Below are 22,726 nucleotides of genomic sequence, written 5' to 3'. Positions count from 1 at the left end.
TCTTTAAGTAACACACTTATTCAGAGCTGTGGTTGATCCAGATAGTCCTCAGGCCAGGTTCTTATATTATCAGGCATGTATGTTACAGTCTTGCGTGTGTGTGTGTGTGTGTGTGTGTGTGTGTGTGTGTGTGTGAGAGAGAGAGAGAGAACTGGATCTACTTAGGAGCCACTAAAATTTAGCCAGTGATAGCTTCTAGGAAATTCTGTAAAGAAACAAATTTTAAATTAGTAATGTGTGTATACACATAATAGAAGCATATCAGTTTTTTGAAATAACAAGTACTCCAGGGGACCCTGGCTGGCTCAGGTGGTCGAGCGTATGACTTTTGATCTCAAGATAGTGAGTTCGAGCCTCATGTTGGGTGTAAAGATTACATACATACATATATACATACATGCATACATAAAATAACAAGTATTACGTATTATCACAATATATTTAAATGTCTTATGTTTCTTCCAAATTCACTTCATTAATTTTTACTTCTAAGTCACTTGTACTCCAAGACTTTGTAAAACCATTCTTATCTGGGATGTCAAATTAGAAAAGATTGCTGACAAGTTTATTTCTATGCCTTGGGCATAAGTCTCCAATGTCAAAGAATGGGAGAAGTCCTAAATGCAATTCTTTATTGTTGGTGGCGTTGTTTTCTTTGTGCTCTTCCTAAAATTTTATATTCTATATACTGATTTTCATCTTTTTTTCCCTCTACGTTGGTTTGCTTGGGAGTGCTTCACATTACCCAGTCCACCCTCTGCCACTTTGGATGGTCAGCAACTATAAAAGATACATTATTTACTAACACAACTAAATGTGTAGCTATGAAAGTCTCTCTTTTTATATTTAAGAGAATAGAAATGATTTTAGGTAATTTAAATTGACATGGTAGGATATTAATCTATTCTTTAGATTTCTCTTTGAAATGTTACACGAATTCATATTAAGAGGCATACTCAAGCACTGTAACTTATTCTAGAATTAACTTGCTTTTACTTTTTTTCCCATTAGTCTTTGGATGACCTTTGCTCAATTTAGTAAAATATCTAAACATGTAATACACACACACACATTACATTCTGTCTTACTGAAAATAATTTCATTTAATAATACTTTCATTTTCAAATGCAGAACATTCTGGTATTTTATATTGTTTCACTTGTTTTAATATAGTTAGAGCAGCACTAAATTAATGGATATATTACTGTATTCTTTATTCGTTTATCACGAGTTTTGGTGACCAGTATTTCTAATTCTTTGAATGTACTGTAACACCTCAGTGGCTTTTAATTATTTTTCTTATAAGATCAGCCTGGGCATAAGCTGCCTTATTTATAAACATAGTTTCTACATGTAGACTACAACATACATAATTATGCAGCAGCCCTATAGTTTTCTATTTACATTTCTATGTACATTCTACCTGTATCATATGGAAGATCCATCCAATTTATAGAACATTTGAAAACACTTTTGGGTAACTTTCACAATTTCTGTTTCAGAATTTTTTTTAAGTTTATTTTGAGAGAGAGATCATGAGCAGGGGATGGGCAGAGAGCAAGGAGAGAAAGAATCCCAAGCAGGCTCTGCGCTTTCGGTATTAGAACCTTAGGCAGGGCTGGATCCCATGAACCTTGGATCATGACACAAGTCGAAATCAAGAGTCGGATGCCCACCCAAATGAGCCACCCAGCTACCCCTTTTTCAGAATTTTTGTGTGTGGCTGCAAAGCTTGGCTAACAATAAAGAGTTGGCTTGCTGCTTTTTTTTTTTTTTTAAGTCTTTTAATATGACAAAAAATACTGTGAAGAATAAAATGCCTCCTGTCCTTTCCAGAATGATTCTGGGATTCACCTTTGACTCTTTCCCCTGCTCACAACCATTTTAATTCTGAGTCCTGTTGACACTAATATTCTTGCTTTCTCTTGTCCTCTTCTTTTTAGCATAACTGCCACTACTATAATTTGTACCTTCGGGATGATTTTTGCTTGAATTTCCTTAATTGCCTCCTTCAAGATCTTCTTGTCTTATTGTAATACATGCTTCAGATTGCCTGATATAATTCAGTTATGCTGAATCTTCTACTTAAAATTCTTCAGTGTCTTGATCTCCTCTCCTTATATCTCTCACACACAAAAATATTTTTCTTAGTATGATATTTTTAGACCTTCATGATCTCTTTCTTGCTTTCTGTTATACCTACATATAGTTCAAGTTCATTTACTCATTGCTTTGTAGTATTCCCATCCATGACTATACCACAACTTATCCATTTGACCATAGATAGAAATTTGGGTTGTTTCTAGCTTGGAGATAATACAGATAGAACACATGTTTTATTTGCCTCTTTACCTATAGTCTTTTCCATATAGATCTTGAATTTATTAAAGCCATATATTGTTTTTATCTAATTTCCAGCACATTTCTAGCACATTACATGACATAAGTGTTTTTGAAAGAATGGAGAGAAAGGGAGGGGGAAGGTTACTCTACTGTTCTAACACCAATCAGACAATACCATCGCCCTTCTTAGAATGGTAATTAAAAAAATAAAAATCTGCCCTGTATTTCTCAGACTCCATACTGCAGCTGTGTTCCCTCATAGGCCTATATAATGGAGAAGCAAACTCTTGAGTATCTCTTTTAAAAAGTTCAGGCATTTAAGTGGCACCCTAAAGAGTGGCATCTCTATGTCTATACTTAGTAAAGCTTTCCACTCCTTCTATGACTATTGAGCACATTTTCACTTCTCTTAGAGACAAAGTTGTCTACATGAAATCTGGTAGAATATTCATCTATACAGTTAAGCTGTTACATTTGCTGGAAGAATGCTGATGACATGGAATCAAATCTACACCTTTCTGAACATTTACATCCTAAGAATCTACTAGGAATGAATGAATTAACCTCACAATTGGCAAAAGAGGATCTTTATCATGGATTATAATCTGAGGACACAAAGAATTACGAATTTCAGCTTCTTGTTCAGATCCATTCATAAACTCAACCTTTACTGACTTTATCCATAATTTTATTTGCATGTTCTTATTCAGTAAGTTATGATGATGTGATCGAAGCAAAGTTCATTTCTTGATATGCTGCTACATTGTTTATTTTCCAAACTAAAAGTGAAAACTGAGGCAAAAAAGGTAGTACCTTTCAGATCATAGTCACTCTAATAGGAATCAGGATTGAGTTAGTAGAAAATAAGCTTGTTTTCCTTTAATACATTTGAGAAGCAATACAGTCAACCCTCATTATTTGTGGATTCTGCAAATTCACCTGCTTGCTAAAATTTATTTGTAAGTCCCAAATCAGTGCTCATTGACACTTTCACAGTCGTTTGTGGACGTGGACAGAGTGGCAAAACTTTATGAACCACCCTACATGCCCATCACCCACCAGCTAAAGTTGAACAAGTGATGTTTTGTCGTCTTGTTTTAGCTCCCAAGCTGTAAGCAAGTGTCGTTTTTCACATTCTGTTTAGGCCACATGTTTCACATTTTTGCACAAAGTGCTATTTAGTGTTCCTAAAACACAAAGGCTGTGATGTACGTTACAGAGAAAGTACGTGTGTTCGTGAACCTCCATTTAGGCATGAGATACAGTGTTGTTGTTGGTGAATTCAGTGTTCTTCAATGTTAATGAATATATCTAGGAGAATACGTAACAAAAGAAATTTAAGCTTGAGATAAAGTTACATATATTTCATATATATATTTAAATTTATTTTGCTACATATTCTCAAATGAGACAGGCATCTCTTCCACAAGTAGCTTGCTGCACATGTACCCAGTAGAGCCTGATGGTCAATGATGACTTTGTTATCATTTATACATTTAATTGTCTCTGTGTGTGTGTGTGTGTGTGTGTGTGTGTGTATGTGTGTTCACAGTCAGTAAGATACCTTTAAACAAGAACACACATTAAATACAGTTGTATGATGAAAATGTTGTAGCCAGAGGCTTAACCGATCCTAAGTCTGTATTTCACTTAACACAGTTTTAGTATTAGCTATTTCAGTGTTTGCAGATACTTTATACAATATAACTACCACAAATAAGGAATATTGACTATACTTGATTGCCTTTTATTTATACTGTCATCAAGCTAAATTTGTTCCTATTTTTTCCGTCTTTTTTCCTCCAGCACTTACTATAAAACAATTTGCTCTTAACATATGTAACTTTATCTCAAGCCTAAATTTCTTTTGCTACATATTCTCATATGGGACAGGTATCTCTTGTAAAAGTAGCCGTGCTTGCTGTACATATAGCCACTGGAGCCTGATTGTCAATGATGGTTTGAATCAATTATGTATTGAATTGTTAGCATTGAAAATGCTGCTACTGCAGAGTATAATTTCAAGGCAAAGTAGCTTCATTCCTAGAAACTTGAGACCTCTAAAGCATGTTGTATTCCTGATGAATGTTCTCTGTGGACCTTCAAATCAGAATATTTTTACCTATAGTTTTAAGTGATACATTCGGTAAGCATGCAGTTGCCTCAGAAGCCTTTATAAATAACATGAGTATTTGTATAATAAATATTTTCTTCCTTTAACATTTCCTACTCCTCTTCCATAAATTTATTGAATACAGTGTCCCCAACTGCTTGGTATTAAGCATTTCTCTCCTATTTAGCTAAGAAAATTAAAGATGAAGATTCACTCCCACATTAATAGCATATTCCTAGAAATAAGAGATTATTTCTTTCCATATTATGTTCACCTGTGCTAATCCTTTCAGAACCAATGATCAGAGCAGTTTCTGTGTTTTAATGCTTTGAGAAGTAGTCATATTCTTCCAAGTTTATTACAGGAGAGTAAATCCATGTCCCTGTGCTCATATAGTATTGTGTATACTTGAATTGATATCTACTTATCAATTAAGTGATCTAATCTCCCTCTATGAAACTATTTGACATTTGAATTAGTCATATCCAGTGTTTAGAATTATGAGAATTCCTAATCTACACTTGGGAGAAATATCTAACGAGGTATTTCATACCTTTTTCAATATGAAATTGCAGAATTTGTTTATTTACAGCAGTTAGGGAACAAACTATTATCTTTTTGGTCCTCATTCTGTGTGGTTGCTCTATTTGTTTATTTGTTACCCTACTATTACCTTAGGGTATTTGTTACCCTACTAATTCCTACCACCCCCTTTTTTTCCTTGAAGCCATTTCCTCCCTTCGACTGTATGATACTTCACTTTTGTGAGGTACAAACTTCTTGTTTGTCTTCTGTTTCTTTTAATCTTTTGATAATGAGCAATAGTAAGTAGCTTATTATGACTGGGACAATAAGGTTAAAAGGAAAGTTAAAATCATGCTATAAAAACATTAATATGTGTTTCCAGAGATTTTTGGCATATTCTCTGTTTTTGAGCTTTTACACAAGGATGTCAAAACAAGTTTGTATCTCTTTGGCAGATCACTCTGGTCACAAAATGGGAAGTAGAAGAAGCAGAGTAGAGATTGGGGCAGGAAGAACCTGTTAGGGAACCAGGACAATATGCCAGAAAAAAGGGTCTTCAGTAAGAAAACGGCAAAAGAGATGACATGTTTCTGATCAGCAAAGCATAGGGAATTATGGTTACTGATACCTTTTGAGGCTGCTTAGAAGCATTACAACACATATATTTTTTTAATCACGGACTTCAGAGTCAAATAGAGCTGGACACACAATTCTATAGGTGTGACTTTGGGCAAATTCATCACTTTGAGTCAATTTTCATTTCTTACGAAAATGAGAATACTAACGAATTCACAAAGATTTTGTAAGCATAAAATGAGTATTATCAGCATGTGAAAATAATTAATAATGCAGGGTGTACATAGTAGGCTCTCTGCATGTGGGTTTCCTTTCTTCTTTTCTATTCTTTTGGTTTACATTTAAGGAAACAGGCATTCAGAATGGCTAAGTAATTTGTGCACAATCAAAAGGTCAGTTTAGTGACTGAACTGGGACCAGATCTGCAACTTTGATTGCCCATAGATGCTTTCCACTAAATCAAGCAACACCCATATTCATTTATTCTCATGTGTGTAATTTTTCTGTAAGAAATAACACAAACTGCTGGTTTATCTTTTTTCCCTCTTTATAAGATCTAGTAGTACTTGTAGAAATTGCTAAGATTAAGCATTCATTATACTAACCCCATTCCAGAAAGGTGGGTGTTGAGTTCACCATAATCTTCTTCACTAATGATAATTTCACAGTTCTCAGCAGTTTTTTTTTTAGGTTCACTTCTTCTCAACTGATGAAATTGTCCATATCTGAATTTTTATCCTTAGTAAAAGATGCTACAACTTTATCAGTAGTCATTTTTCCATTTTGGGCATATTTATATTTTCTAAACTTTCACTTCTAACTTGGTTTTCCGGTTTGCTGAACTCAGTTTGCCCATTTTAGAACAGCCAAACTATCCCTGATTTTGCTAGATTAATTCAATTATATCTGACTTCATTTTTCACATCTGGTTTTCCTTAGTCTTGCTGATTAAATTTTAATGTGAATTTGTATGCCTTAATAGTAGATTGATAAAAAGAAACCTCAAGGAATTACGAAACCTACTCTTTCTTGCATCTGTCTTATTGCTAGGTTTCTTGAGCGTCACAAGAAGAAAAATTACATTTGCAAGTAATTTTGTATCTTAAAAAAGAGGACCTATGTTGATATATAATATATATTTAATGAGTAATACTAATATTTAACTTTTGACAAATAATTTTGAACATGTGTGAAGTATAGAATAATTCTGTCTGATGACTTGAATTATGAGGCTGGTGATAGAAAAATGAAAGCTTACAAGCAAAGATAGCACATTTATAGTTACTGACAAGGTGTTCTGCCTTCACTTTGAGGATTAGCTTTCCTTCCTGCCAAGGTAAGCTGTTAACTTCTTCCATTTATATATTGTAACTTTTCAAAGCACTTTTATATACTAATGGTGTACATGATCTGTTTTTTCAGTATTTTTTAAATAAGTTTTCTCTCTGAGTATGGGCAAAAAATGTAGCAAATTAATTAGAGATTAGATTAGTTACTAACTGTGGCTACATTTTACCCAGAGAAAAATTGAAAACTTGAACCTACATTCCAAGATAGAAAAGGCATTGGGAAAATATTTTGCTTAGAGGGAATGATTGCTTTTGTTGTCTTCTCTGAAAACACACAAACCAGAAAACCACACATACTCCTCATTTTAAATGTGCAACATGTAACCACTACTTTTCTTGAGGCCTATATTGTTAGCTTTTCTACTTCCTAAGATACTTCATTGCCTTTACTGGGCTTTCACTTCTGCTGTTTTACCTTCTGAATCTCTTCTCTGAATCTCTGTTAGACTCGAACCCAAGTATTAGCATTATATCAAAGATAGGTTAGTGCTTTTATCTTCCCCAGCTTACATCTTGACTTTCTTCCTCTTAGTTCTGATAATAGAGTATTTGGTGCCTGTTTAATCCCATATTTAGTGTTAGTCATTTCCTACTCTGAGTTGAGTTAATTGATTCAATAAATTTAAATGAATAAATAAGGTATAGTAAGCTTAAAACCTTATGGATTTGCTTTTGCTTTAGAGACGTCAGAAAGTCCAGCTGTTGGTGAGTGGCTTAGTCTTCTCTCACCATTGGCAACTGACAGACATACTGATGAGGTGATGATGAACTCAAAAGTCTGACCAGCGCCTGAGTGGGAAAAGAACCCAGACAGTGGGCATACCTCATTCTGGAGCCTGCCAAGATTTTTACTTTTTAATAGAATGCATTTCAAGGTTAACAGGTAGACTTTCCTGGATACTTGTCAGAAATGTAACTTGTCATTCATGGATCCCAAAGATATGTTATCTTACTCTGGACATAGCAAGTCAGAGGTCTTAGTCACAGTCACTGAGGGTAATCCAGTTGTAGAGAAAGCATTGGAAGTAGGGTTTGAATAAGTCCGTGTGTGTGTGTGTGTGTGAGTGCACGCGCACACACACGTATGAAAGAGAGAATTGGTTGCAAAGAATTAATGATAGCCACATTTTACAAGGTTGTTGAGATAAATATGTATATCCTCTCCTTGCGGATCTCCCCCTCTTCAGATTCCCTTCCTTTGAGCTTCCATACAGTATCTCATGCATACCTTTATAAGATATTATCACATTTATAAATCTGAATATCTTTTCCTTCCATTAAAAAATTATATGATAACATATTATATGCTAAATTAGACATCAGAATTATTAGCTACTCCTATTTGATTTCTGAAAATGTTTTCTTTTTTTTTTTTTTTTAAATATTTTTATTTATTTCTAGGAGAGAGAGAGACAGCATGAGCAGGGGAGGGTCAGAGAGAGAGGGAGATACAGACTCTGAAACAGGCTCCAGGCTCTGAGCTGGCAGTCAGCACAGAGCCCGACGCGGGGCTCGAACCACGAACCACGAGATCATGACCTAAGCGAAAGTCGGACGCTTAACCGACTAAGCTACCCAGGCGCCCCTTGATTTCTGAAAATGTTTTCTAACAGTCTCAAAATCAGTTCAGAATAGGGTCAGTATTTAAAGTAAGTCTTCTAGTTTTGTTTTCATTATGGCTGCTGGTGAATCTCTTATAATCCCAAATTCAGTTTATACTTCCATTGACCCCCCACCTTTTTTTTTTTTCAGGTTTCACAGTAGTGAAGTATTTAATACCTTATACATCTATCTCCCTTTACATATGCCTCCACTGGGAAGCCCCTCATACACATATGCTTTGTAGCTCACAGAGTAGGCAACTTGTTGTGAATGTACAAGAATTTTTTAAGTTAATTACTGGATATATACTAAACATAGAATATTGATGGGGTTTGAAAGTCTTGAAAATTTAAAAATATCAATTATGTGTAGTACCAATGTAAATATTTTTTTGTAATGTATATTCTGTGTTTATAAATGTTTCTTTTATAAATACTCTTGTAATAAAATATCTTACTTTAGAATAGGAAAGTGTTCTCTGATGAGTTGAAATGTTACCTTCTACTAGACAAGAAGAGCTGTATGTTTCTTCCTTTGCTTTGGCAACTGTGATTTTTTTTTTTTTTTAAATAAGCCACTCAAATGAAGTATAAGATGGTTTTTAAATATCTGATACTTAGTGTCTAATTCAAATAATAACATTTTATGTGATTCCAGTGTTTAAGATATGGGCTTTTTTTTTTTTTTTTACAACAGAAACTTTTACACATATTCAAAAGTTGAACAAATGAAACAGTGAATCTCTGTATTTACCTATCATTCATCTTCAACAGTTATCAACTTGTGGCTGATTTTATTCTATCTATATTTTCACTTCTCCCATTCTATTTTATTTTGAAGCAAATTATAGACATCATATTATTTTTATCCTAAATCTTCCAGTTTCTATTTCTAAAAGATGAGAATTTAAAAAAACAACAACATAGCAATAGTATCATTATTACAACTAAAAATTATTAACAGTAATTCTTTATTCTCACTAAATTTAGTGTTAGTATTTCCCAGGTTCTTCTTTAAATGGTTTGTCCTTTTCATTATTTATAGTTAATGAACTCGGCATCAAAATCAGTCTACATATTTCAGTTAGTTCATGGGTCTCTTAACTGTATTTTAAGTTATCCTTTCATCTTTTTAACTCTTTCAATATATTTGCTGGAAAAAAAAAACCCACGTTCTTAGCTCTGCATTCTCAAATTTGTTAATTGCATCACTGTGAAGACATTTAACATATCCTTCCATTGAATTTTCTGTACATTGATTCTTAGATTTACAGGCTTGTCACATTCAATTGTTTTCAGTAATCATATTCTTGCTAGTAGTACTAGTATTTAGAGACATAGGTCAAAATTAGAGATAAAATCTCTGCCATATTTTTGGCTGTATAAATATGAACAAGTTAATTGACTTATCTATGTCTTTCCTATCTCTCACATGAAGATAATTACACCTACCTTTTTGGGTTGTGAAAATTCAGTTATTATCATTATTGTCCATGGTTGTGGCATTCATCATCACAGTAATCAAAAGATTCATTAATGGCTTGAAATTGGCCCACAGATTTCAAGACATATTCGATAGAACAGTGTTTTATCAGATAATGAAAAATCTGTGTTTTTTTTTTTTTAAAGATTTTTTTTTTTTTTAATTTCTAGGAGAGAGAGAGAGAGACAGTTTGAGCAGGGGAGGGTCAGAGAGAGAGGGAGTCACAGACTGAAACAGGCTCCAGGCTCTGAGCTGGCAGTCAGCACAGAGCCCGACGCGGGGCTCGAACCCACGAACCGCGAGATCATGACCTAAGCGAAAGTCGGACGCTTAACCGACTAAGCCACCCAGGCGCCCCAAAAAATCTGTGTTTTTGGTGTTCATAAAGAAGCTCTTTGGCTTCCCTTTTTCAATTTTAAGCAGAACATGAAATTTGGAAAGTTTTAGAAAATTATTTTACTAATACTCATCCAGTTTTCCTTTTGTCTTTAATCTGCAGTAGTGGTCCAGCAGTTTAGGAGATTGATAAGGAAGAAACAGAAAACACATTTTTAAAAAGAAAATATTCTGATAAAAGGAGTTTGCATCAGTGTTTTTGGAGTCTATACTGATGCACATTTCCAAAATGTCAGGGTCTTTCTTGTTTAGCTTCCATTGATAAATTTCAAGGGACTTGTACTGTTTTAAACTAAATTAGAGGTTGAAAAAAATGCCAACTGATTGTGTCTGGAGGTTTGGTCAAAGTTGCTGATCTTGTCCAGTAACCCCTCAGTTTGGTTTTGTGTCTCGTTCTATTTAATTAGCATTTTCTACCATAGGAAATCCTCAGAAGCCAAGACAACTAGTTTTATTGTCAAGCATATAAATGAGGTCATGTTTCATAGAACTTTGTAAATTTAACAGTAGAAGAACATATATTGGAAAAGCCAGTTCAGTAAAAAGAATATTATAATTTTAACTTCTTCAATTCCATGAATTCAATTTGCTTTTCAAATTTGCTTTTTATTTTATTTTTATTTTTTAAAGTCTATTCATTTTTTTTTTTTTTGAGAGACCGAGAGAGACAGAGCATGAGCAGGGGAGAGGCAGAGAGAGAGAGAGAGAGAGAGACAGAATCCCAAGCAAGCTCTAGGCTCTGATCTGTCAGCACAGAGCCTGACCCAGTGCTTGAATTCATAGACTGCGAGATCATGACCTGAGCTTAAGTCAGACACTCAATTTGATTTTTAAAGATTACAATTCTTAAAATTGACCTGTTCCTCCTTCTTGGGAAAAAAAAATTGTTCTCAAAGCTAGAACAAACTATCCTAAAATGTGTAGATATTAAAGAATAAGGATAATAGTTTTGACTTAGCATTTCTCCTTTCATGAATATAGCTTATTCCTTACCTTTTTCATAATAAAAGATATGGCACAATTTGTCTAGTGATTCCTCTTTAGTTCCCCTTGCCTGCCTGCTTCTTTGGGGCTTGCTGGCTGGTTTGCTTGCTTGCTTGCTTGCTTTCTTTTTCTTTCTTTTCTTCTTTCTTTCGGTTATTATTACTACATGATACAGTTATTTCAATATGATAATTGCTTAATTTTATAATATGCAAAATCATACTGAAGTGACATAAACCTTCTCAGTTTCAGGGGCCTGCTTGTAATACGAAACAATCAACCATCTGCTTTGATATTCATGATCCAAAGGCTTCTCTCTCTCTCTCTCTCTCTCTCTCTCTCTCTCTTTTTTTTGTTTTTGTTTTGAGAAAATGAGCCAAAGTTAATATGGTATCAATAGTCCTAAACCTACATTTTTATTTCTTTTCCTTTAAATTACTTTCTTAAATTTCCTTAAATTATGAATTTTTTACATATTTGGTGTGACTCCTTATTTTATGAAAGTAAGGTAGAAGAAGACTCACTATATTAATCTGTAACCTGTGGTAAAATAGAATTAGGTTAGTAGCAAGACCTTTTACTCAAAGCCTGTTAGTTAAAAAGGAGTAAGTCAGTGTTTGGCCTAACAAGTCCTTGACCTGACAAATTAGATTGAAGAACTAACATCATTAAATCCCATTATTCCGCCTAAATTGCCTGATCATCAGGTGATAACTTCTAGACAGCCTTGGGATAATCCTGAATCTATAAAGCTGAAAGTATTCATAATAAAAAGTCACTTTAGCATACTGACTTTGAAGCAGAAAATCAGTTAATCCAGAAAGGAGGAAAACTAAGTTTTGATCCTGCATGATAGTACTGTTTCCAAATTTAACTCTGTTAAAACATTTTTTATCAATCAATCTACACCTTCAATGCAATCGCAGTCAAAATTGCATCAGCATTCTTCTCAAAGCTAGAACTATCCTAAAATTTATATGGAACTACAAAAGACCCCGAACAGCCAAAGTAATATTGAAGAAGAAAATGAAAACAGGAGATATCACCATCCCAGGCTTTAGCCTCTACTACAAAGCTGTCATCATCAAGACAGTATGGTATTGGCACAAAAACAGACATATAGACCAATGGAATAGAATAGAGAACTCAGAATTGGACCCACAAATGTATGGGGCCAACTAATCTTTGACAAAGCAGGAAAGAGTATCCAATGGAAAAAAGCCTCTTTAACAGATGGTGCTGGGAGCAACATGTAGAAGAATGAAACTAGATCACTTTCTCACATCATACACAAAAATAAACTCAAAATGGATAAAGGACCTGAATGTGAGACAGGAAACCATTGAAACCCTAGAGGAGAAAGCAGGAAACAACCTCCTTGACCTCTACCGCAGCAATTTCTTACTTGACATATTCCCAAAGGCAAGGGAATCCAGAGCGACAGTGAACTATTGGGACCTCATCAAGTTAAAAAGCTTCTGCATGGCAAAGGAAACAATCCATAAAACAGGCAACCTATGGAATGGGAAAAGATAGTTGCAAATGACATCAGATAAAGGGCTAGTATCCAAAATCTATAAGGAACTCACCAAACTCCACACCCAAAAAACAAATAATCCAGTGAAGAAATGGGCAGAAGACATGAACAGACATTTCTCCAAAGAGGACATCCAGATGGCCAACAGACACATGAAATTATGCTTAGCAGCCCTCATCATCAGGGAAATGCAGATCAAAACCACACTGAGATACCACCTCACAGCAGTCAGAGTGACTAAAATGAACAAATCAGGAGACTCTAGATGCGGGTGAGGATGTGGAGAAACAGGCACCCCCCCTACACTGTTGGTGGGAGTGTAAACTGGTACACCGTCTCTGGAAAACAGTGTGGAGGTTCCTCAAAAAATTAACAGTAGAACTCCCCTATGACCCAACAGTAGCACTGCTAGGAATTTACCCAAGGGATACAGGAGTGCTGATGCATATGGAAACATGTACCCCAATGTTCATAGCAGCACTCTCAACAGTAGCCAAATGGTGGAAAGAGTCTTAAGTGTCCATCAACTAATGAATGGATCAAGATGATGTGGTTTATCTCTACAATGGAATACTACATGGCAATGAGAAAGAATGAAATTTGGCCATTTGTAGCAACATGAATGGAGCTTGAGGGTGTTATGCTGAGTGAAATAAGTCAGGCAGAGAAAGACATATACCATATGTTTGCACATATAGGTGGGTTAGGAGGAACTTAATGGAGGACCATGGGGAAGGAGAAGGCAAAAAATAGTGGGGGAGAGGGAAGGAGGCAAATCATGAGAGACTCTTGAATGCTGAGAACAAACTGAGGGCTAAGGAGGGTGGAGGAGAGGGGAAGGGGGTGATGGGCATGGAGGAGGGCACTTGTTGGGATGAGCACTGGGTGTTATATGGAAACCAACTTGACAGTAAACTATTTTTTTTTAATCATTCTGTATCAAAGCCAGAAAGATTATATGCAAAAAGAACTTGGAATAGACTAGGTGCCATAATTCTCCGTGTTTGAAATGTGAGATTTTAGATATAGAGCAAAAATTCTCTGATGCATTTTAATAGGAACTACTTATAAGGGCAAATGTTTTTGGGTAAGAATCTAGGTATTATTTGTTTTGTTTCCTGTTAATGAATAATTCATAGGGTAATATCTTCAGGCATTTAAAATCATTTCTCTTGAAAAGGTTAGGGATTGCCAACTGAAAGTAAAACTTCCTGTTTGTACATGTCCTTTTCCAAAATGAAAAATGTGGCATAGTCACATTACTCCAGGCTCAATTTTTCTATAATCTTTTACTGTACTATTTTTTTAAGTTAATTTCAAAAGCCTGTGGATGACATGTAGTAAGATTACCTACATTCTACTAAAACTAAATTCTTTCCATTGGTAACAAATGCACAGCACCCATCATGTTAACTCATTTATAGCCGTCCATAAATTCTTGGATTTTTGTGTACTCTTTTTATATCTAATGTTGAAAATCAACCCAATTTAAAATTATTTCATGGCCTGGTTTTAGTTCTAAATCTTGTGTCCTAAGTCTTCTAGTTGCCATATTCCTTCAAATTGATAGCCTCCCGTTTTTTTTTAAGGGCCAGTTACTCTGGAGAGGAATCCATGAGATGTTTCTATTAAAGTAACAATAATGATTTTTACATGATTTGTGGACCTATCCCTTTAATCATTTCTCATATCTTTATAACAGTGAACTTCTTACAGATTATTTTTAGCACAATAAATGTATACCACAAGTATTTTAGTTACTTAGAGTAGCATTTAGAGGCCTTTTACTCTCATGAATATAAAGCATTAAATGATATCTAGCCTGAATAAATTCTTCATGCTCCCTATGAGTCCATTGTTAGTTCTCTTCTACTTCCTCCCTTATATTTTCTCCCCAAGTAATTTTAACTAGTTAAAGGCTTCTACCATCTATATGTACTGATGACTTCCAAGTACAATAGATACATACACATTGTTTCCTCTAGCCCATGTCTCTCTTCCAGGCTTTGGACATTTGTATCAACAGCCAGCAGTCTCAATATGGCTAAAATTATGCTCATCATTTTCTTTTACAAAAATACTCTTGGGGTACCTGGCTGGCTCGATCCGTGGAGCACGCAACTCCTGAGATCAAGGTTGGGAGTTTGAGTCCCACACTGAGTGTAGAGATTACTTTAATATAAAACAACAACAACAGGGGTGGTTGGGTGTCTCAGTTGGGTAAACGTCACACCTTGACTCAGGTCATGATCTCACAGTTCATGAGTTCGAACCCCACTTTGGGCTCTGTGCTGACAACTCAGAGCCTGGAGTCTGCTTTGCAGTCTATGTCTCTGTCTTTCTCTGCCCCTCTCCTACTGTTCTCTCTCTCTCTCTCTCGCTCTTTCTCGCTCTGTCTTGCTCTCTCAAAAGTAAACATTAAAAAAAACAAAATAGCAACAACAAAAAACCACTCTTACTCCAGTGTGTCCAGTAGTAATAAATGTATCCATTCACTCAGTTGTTCAAGGCAGAAACTAGTAAATAAGTACTAAGGACTTACTTTCTAATGTCCCCCCACAGCTTTTTCAATCCTATGTCTTATTGATCCTTTGAATTATATCTCGACATCATATTGCTTCTCTCCCGTAGCAATTTTTCTCATATTTTATTGCTTTTGTTTTTACAACACCATCTTAATTAATTGACCCTCTAACTAGTTTTTCCTTTGCTAGTTCTGTTTCTTCCAAATTAATACTTTTTAAAAAAATTTTTTTAATGTTTTATTTATTTCTAGGAGAGAGAGAGCGTGAGCAGGGGAGGGTCAGAGAGAGAGAGGGAGTCACAGACTCTGAAACAGGCTCCAGGCTCTGAGCTGGCAGTCAGCACAGAGCCCGACGCGGGGCTCAAACCCACGAATCGCGAGATCATGACCTAAGCGAAAGTTGGACGCTTAACCGACTAAGCCACCCAGGCGCCTCATCTTCCAAATTAATACTTTTTAAAACACATATGTAGTCATGTTATTTCTCCTTAAAATTTTCTAAAGGCTATTTATTGCTTTCATGATAAAATTTAGGCTCCTTAGTATGTTATTCAAGGTTCTTAATTTGACCCTTTTCTTGTGCTCACCATTCCAGGGCCCTTCACACCTTACTTTTCATTCTGTGTCTTCCTCCCTAACTCCTCCCTCCTTTTTTCTTCTTTCTCTCTCCTTTCACCCACTCTTCTCTTTCATTTAGGTACCACAGCAGGAAGTAGTCACCATTTTCTGAGTTTGATCTGAACCTCTCTTACTGTTTTATCGTTTTCTACCACCAGTTGAAATTATCTGTGTGCATGTTTTCTTTTCTATTAAATTATAAACACCTTGAAGCAGTGTTAGGAGCTGTTTTCTATCCTGGCAGTATAACTGTAAGACACAGTCTCTGCTCTAAAGGAGGAAGGGAGGGTTCTTTTTCATTCTTGGAACTCAAGAGTTCATTTGATAAAATAATAAGTGTCTATTTAAAAGGTAGCTCTTTTTAAATCTTAGAAAAAGTTTTATTTTTTGTTAATTTCTCGATATACATCTAATATTTCAAAAATAATTTTATAACAGCCTAAACCAAATATTTAGTGATAGCCTTTTATGAATGAAATCCTGTTTGGTATGCAGAAAGATGCAATAAATACAACAACAACAGTGATAGTATTAGATTATTTCACATTTTTTGAATATATACTTTGTTAAGTTAATTTATGGAAGCTTCTCAGCAGCCTGTGAGAAAGCTGGCTTCAGTGTACTCCTCTAATTGAGGAAACTGAGGGTATAATCAAGTGAGAAAAATTTTGCCAGTTGTACTAAGAAATGGAAAGGAACAGAGCTAAAACTTTGGTTCTCTTTTACTACACAGTGCTATTCTTATGAATCTTACCTTATTGAGGAGTGGGGGAAATGTGAATAATTTAGATACTGAAAAAGGAGACGTTAAAGTAATCCAAGGAAGAAATAATGAATTAGATTTGTGTTAGAGGGAGACAATAAAGAGAATTTGAGGAGGCAGAATGAACAGAAGATTTAATGACAAACAGATATGTGGACTCTGAAAGAAAAGGAGGAGTCAAAGATGATTTAAGCTAAAAGCTCCCAAGACTTTTGACCTCAGTGTTCTGCTTTCTCTTTTAAAGAGACTGGAGAAGAGTTTAAATAATAAAACCCGAGTTGAAGGTATTTATTTATTTAGCCTGTCTCATAATGTTTAGTCTTTCTTTTTTTTTTTTTAATGTTTTTTATTTTATTTATTTCTAGGAGAGAGAGAGAGACAGCGTGAGCAGTGGAGGGTCAGAGAGAGAGGGAGTCACAGACTGAAACAGGCTCCAGGCTCTGAGCTGGCTGTCAGTACAGAGCCCGACGCAGGGCCCGAACCCACGAACCGCGAGATCATGACCTAAGCGAAAGTCGGACGCTTAACCGACTAAGCCACCCAGGCGCCCCTAGTCTTTCAATTTCTTGTGAAGATATTTATTTCTTTGTTTGTTTATTTATTTATTTAACCTGTCTCATGAATGTTTAGTCTCTCAATTTCTTAAGCCAGAGATCAGTACTCTTGTCAACCACATCTTAAAATAATGAAGCTATGTCACCATTTAATCATTATTTACACTTAATCATATTCTGTCACTCAAAGCCATCCTCTTTCTCTTAGTTAAACTTTTGCCTAAACTTTTATTCTTGTTTTCTCTCTGCTCTATTTCTGTAAATTTTCTAGTCATCTATCTTTATTCTTTTCCCATTTAGTTTGGTCTGCCACTTGCTGCTTGGGTGATCTTCTCTCAATGTAAAGCTGATCCTGTCTCTTGACAGCTTAAAGGCTTAGCAGGGCTCATTCTGACTTTCAAGATAACAATTAACTACTTGGGGGCACCTGAGTGGCTCAGTCGGTTGAGCAACCGACTTCGGCTCAGATTATGATCTCATGGTTCCTGGGTTAGAGCCCCCATCCTGGGCTCTGGGTTGAGAGCACAGAGCCTGCTTGGGATTCTCTCTCTCTCTCTTTCTCTCTCTCTCTCTCCCTCTCCCTCTCTCCCTCTCTCCCTCTCTCCCTCTCTCCCTCTCTCCCTCTCTCCCTCTCTCCCCCTCCCTCCCTCCCCTTCTCTGTGCCTCCCCTGATCATGTTCTCTCTCTCTCAAAAATAAATAAACATTTAAAAAAAAATTAACTACTTGGTAATATGTGCTAGGCTCTTCAGTGTCTGCATTGTGCTCATCTCTGCAGCCCTTTTACATTGCCCTTTCTTCACATCACATTATTATTGCCATATTTTCTCAATTCCTAGACATGGCTGTTATTTTTTTTAATATCCTCACATTTTATTTATTTACTTACTTATTTACTTATTTTTAAGTAATCTCTGTGCCCAATGTGGGGCTTTGAACTCATGACCAAAAGTGGCATGCTCTACCAGCTGAGTTAGCCAGACACCCCGAGACTTGGCTGTTTTAATTTAAATTAATTAAAACTAAATAAAACTGTAAAATATCTTCCTCAACTCCTGTATTAGACAGCACAGATAAAGAACATTTCTATTATTATGTAAAAGTTCTAGTGGATATTGATCTTCTTAAGTATATTAAGCTCTCATTTCCTGGGACACTCTGGTGGCTCAGTCAGTTGAGCGTCAGTCTCTAGATTTCAGCTCAGGTTATGATCCCAAGGCTGTGGATCGAGCTCCTTGCTGAGAGAAGATTCACTCTCTCACCTTCTGCCCCTCTCCCTTCCACACACACACACACACACACACACACACACACACACACACACTTTCTCTCTCAGAGTGAAAAGAAAAGCACTCTTTTCCCTATGTCTTTATGTATGCTGCTCTCCTTTTCTAAATGTGTAATGTGCCCTTCTTTGTTTGGCCTAGCTAACCTTCGTTTTCCATTAAGACTCAATAGGGGTATCACCCATTTCTGGAAAACCATATCTGACATCTTTTTCAGTCTCCTGTAACCCTGAAGTCCTAATTCTTGTCTTTTTTGCCTCAGTATCTCTTACGTTTAAATTCAGTAGTCAGTGTTCAGTAGTAAGATTCTAGCAGATACAAATTACAGAAATTTTGCGTAGACTATAGTTTTGTTCTATATATCCTTTTTTTAAGTTTTAATCATCTGGCACTCATATAACTCCTTAATCCCCATCACCTATTTCACCCCTCCCCTGGCCCACCTCCCCTCTGGTAGCCATCTGTTTGTTCTCTATAGTTTAAAGAGTCTGTTTCTCACATTTGTTAAATTTTCAAATGGGCCTGACTCTGCCACATATATTATATAGGAGCTGGCAAGGACTTGATGACAGAGAGATTTCTCTCTAGCCTTTCCTGCACCAGGGATTGGCTCCCACATATGGAAAAAAAAAAAAAAAATAGTCTGTTTCTTGGTTTGTCTCTCTCTCTTTTTTTCCCTTTGCTCATTTGTTTTGTTTCTTAAATTCCACATATGAGCATATGGTATTTTTCTTTTCTCTGACTTGTTTCACTTAGCATTGTACTCTCTAGCTCTGTCCATGTTGTTGCAAATGGCAACAACATTCTTTTGATGATAAAAGAATGATGACAACACCATTCTTTTTTATGGCTGAGTAATACTCCATTGCATTACATCTTCTTTATCCATTTATCTATCATTGGACATCTGGGCTTCTTCCATATCTTGGGTATTGTAAATAATGCTGCTACAAACATAGGAGTGCATGTATGGGAGATGGAGATATTTACATCCTAGAGCCAGGGGTAGTGGACTCAGTGCTGAAATTTTTAAGTAGTATCTTTTGTTTTATGGCTGAAAATCAATATTCTCTATAATGTAACTAGGAACAGCAACTTCACTTTTTATAGGAAATTTAAAACCATTGCCATTTTCTATTATCTTCTTTTGTGAGATGTATAATTAACATGGTATATGACCATGGTACAAAATCAAAGAGTACAAAAGGACTTAGGAAAAGCAACAGTACTGCTTTTTCTGCTCCTGGTCCCACTTCCTGGAGTGCATTATGTTTTCATTTTGAAGTCTCTTCATCACTCTACCATTTGGTGCCATTTTTTCTTACTCCTTGCTACAAAGGTCAAGATTTAGCTCAAACTGCTGCCTGCCTTCTCCCACTCTCACAGTGTTTACACTAGCATAATAATTGTTTTAGTGCTGCTATTTGTTGCCTGTGTGACTTTGAATTATGCACTTAAAACTCTAATTTATGTTCTGTCAACGTTCCTAGGTTCTCTAATGAGCTACTATGCAAAATAAGTTCAACAGTACATCTACTCTTCTCTCGAAGACTTTAGCCATCTAGCTTTCAGCTCCTAAATTTTGACAGTAGAACTTTTATATTTATTCATTATATGAAACTTACAGCAGTGCTTTCAAGTTGAAAACTTGTGGTGCCCGGGTGGCTCAGTCACTTGAGTGTCTGACTCTTGGTTTTGGCAAAGGTATGATTCCAGGGTCACAGGATGGAGCCCATGTCGGGCTCTGCACTGAATGTGGTGCCTGCTTAAGATTCTCTTCGCCCCTCACCTCTCTCCCCTGTTTATGCGTACTCTCTCTCTCTCTCGAGATTTAAATTCTAAAAAAATCTAAAAATAGAAAAATAATTAATTAAAAATGTGTTGGGTTTAAAAAAATAAAATTGTAAAATTGAAAACTCATTTTTGTTTTCTCTTTGGGGAAAGTAGCAACAGTTACTTGTTCAGGTATTGTTCCCCCAGTCTCTCTTGAGTTCTTTTCTTCTGTAACTCCTGGTAGACTTATATTAGAGTCTCTCAATCTTTCTTCATGTCCCTTAATTTCTCTTCCTGTGTTTATCTCCTTTATGTCTCCTTTCTGTGTTCTGAGTGAATTCCTAATACTATCTTCCAATTCATTTATCCTTCAACTATGTTCAGTGGTAAGTCTTACACTTATTTAGATTTTGTTTTTAATTTCAGTAACTTATTTGTTAAATTCTTTATTGAAGTATATTATACTTACAGAATATATTTTGCTCAATTCACTACATTTTCACAAGTTGAAAACTTACATAAATTTGTCCCAGTTGAAGGAATACAGTATTACCAGTACTTCAGAAGCCGTCTCTGTGTTCTCCTCCAATCAGTAACATATCCCCTCAGTAACCAGCATGCTGACTTCTGAAAACATATATTGATTTTACCTGTTTTTGTATTACATTGTCATATAATGTAATAAAATAGCATGAAACTGGAATAACTATTAACTATGTGGAACAAGTTAAATAAAAATGTAAAATGAAAGAATCCAGACACAGTATTTACTTTATAATTCCATTTTATATGACTATATCACTTATTTATCTAGCACTTACCTGTCTAATAATTCCTGTAGTGTTGATAGAGACATAGATTATTTAGTTAAGGGCACTTAAAAGCAGTGGTACCATGAATATTTTCAGTATAATGGTGGTTCCTGACCCAGCATGATATTGAAGCTTTTACAAAGATCAAGTCACAGAGCCAGTAAATGCCTTGGTTCTGTTTCTGATCTTGAGTCTGTCTTCTTGATTCTCCATGCCCTAATCCTAGAGAGCAGTTAATTATTGGAAAGGGTGAGGGATGGGGAAGTTTGGCTTCTAGCTTTAAGTAATGAACTTAAACTTAAATAAACTTCTTCCATAAACTGCTTTTAGACCCATCATCCTATGGGACCCAAATTCTAACCACCCCAGTCTACTTGCTGATCCAGATTCCCGACAGGCTGTGTATCCAGCCCCTGCATATCAGTTTATACTTCTGATCCATTTCTGACCCACACGTATGTTTAAATTATATTTGATCTCAGCTATAGCTTTTTAGAGTGCTCTCTATTTTATCTGTGTCACTGCTATATATTTTCTACCTGAAAGCATGAATTTACTAAAACATCTTGACGAGAAGTCTTTCTTTGAAGATTCTTGGGTTTTGGAGCGTATCCATGTCTGTTTTTCCCCCTCTGTTTAAGCTTGGAAAAGTTCTAGTATTAGTTCTTTGTCCACTTCTTTTCCTTTATTTTCACTATTCTTACCATTTAATCCCTCGAGTAGTTGGAGTTGGGATCTCATGAGATTAATCCTCCATTACTCTTACATTTTTAACTCTCTGTTTTCTTCTTCCTTCAGTTCTGGTTTTATTTTCTTGACTTTATCTTCACTCCTTTTGAATTTTTTTATTTTGGTAATGAGATACTTTCTTCTAATCTGAATATTCTTTTTTACGGCCTCTGAAATCTTGTTTTATAGCTTAATTTCTTTTTGAATTTTTCTGAGAAAAGGAATTAGATCTTTTTAAAAACTGTTTTGCTTCCTGGATTGTTTTTCCTCCTACTTCAATTATTAAGTTTTAAAAATTTCTCTCCCATTTTAGAGGTTTATCACATGTATCTGATGATCCTTGTCATTTATATTTAAGAACTGAGTTGATTGTGGTCGGTGGATGAATTGAGGTTCCTTTGTTGGTGTTTGTAGGTTTATTTCTCTGCTAGGTTTCTCCTCTGAATGATTTAGCTGACAGGTAGTTCCATATATTTAAGCAGAACTTATCAACTGGCAGAGATCTATTTAGGATGGATGGGCATGGATCCAGCTGTTAAGTTGGAGGCTATCCCCAAATCCAAGAATGAAAAATTTACTGAAGGCCACCAACCCATATGCAGCTTGTATCTTCCCAACTAGTTTATTTAGTATCGTAGAGAAGATCTCTTCAGATTTCTTGGCCTGCTTGTCATCGTTGGGGAAAATAACAAGCTGCTTGTCCAAAAAAGTGGATAGGAAAGTGAAGAGCAGCATTACAGCTCTTCAGTTGATAGACTTTG

At 35.6% G+C, this 22,726-nt stretch overlaps 1 protein-coding gene and 1 non-coding gene across 8 annotated transcripts in view; both read left to right on the top strand.

Moving 5' to 3' along the window:
• Positions 1–22,726, top strand: part of ERC1 (ELKS/RAB6-interacting/CAST family member 1) — a 485,892-nt gene that overhangs the window by 295,673 nt on the left and 167,493 nt on the right. The window lies entirely within an intron of this gene.
• On the top strand, positions 19,132–19,272 carry LOC120234504. Its single transcript, XR_005529112.1, has one exon. It is a non-coding gene; the product is annotated as a small nucleolar RNA SNORA12 (small nucleolar RNA).

The sequence above is a fragment of the Hyaena hyaena genome, unplaced genomic scaffold, assembly GCF_003009895.1.
Source record: "Hyaena hyaena isolate Hyena2069 unplaced genomic scaffold, ASM300989v1 scaffold_108, whole genome shotgun sequence".
NCBI lineage: Eukaryota > Metazoa > Chordata > Mammalia > Carnivora > Hyaenidae > Hyaena > Hyaena hyaena.
This window is presented reverse-complemented; position numbering and strand designations above follow the sequence as displayed.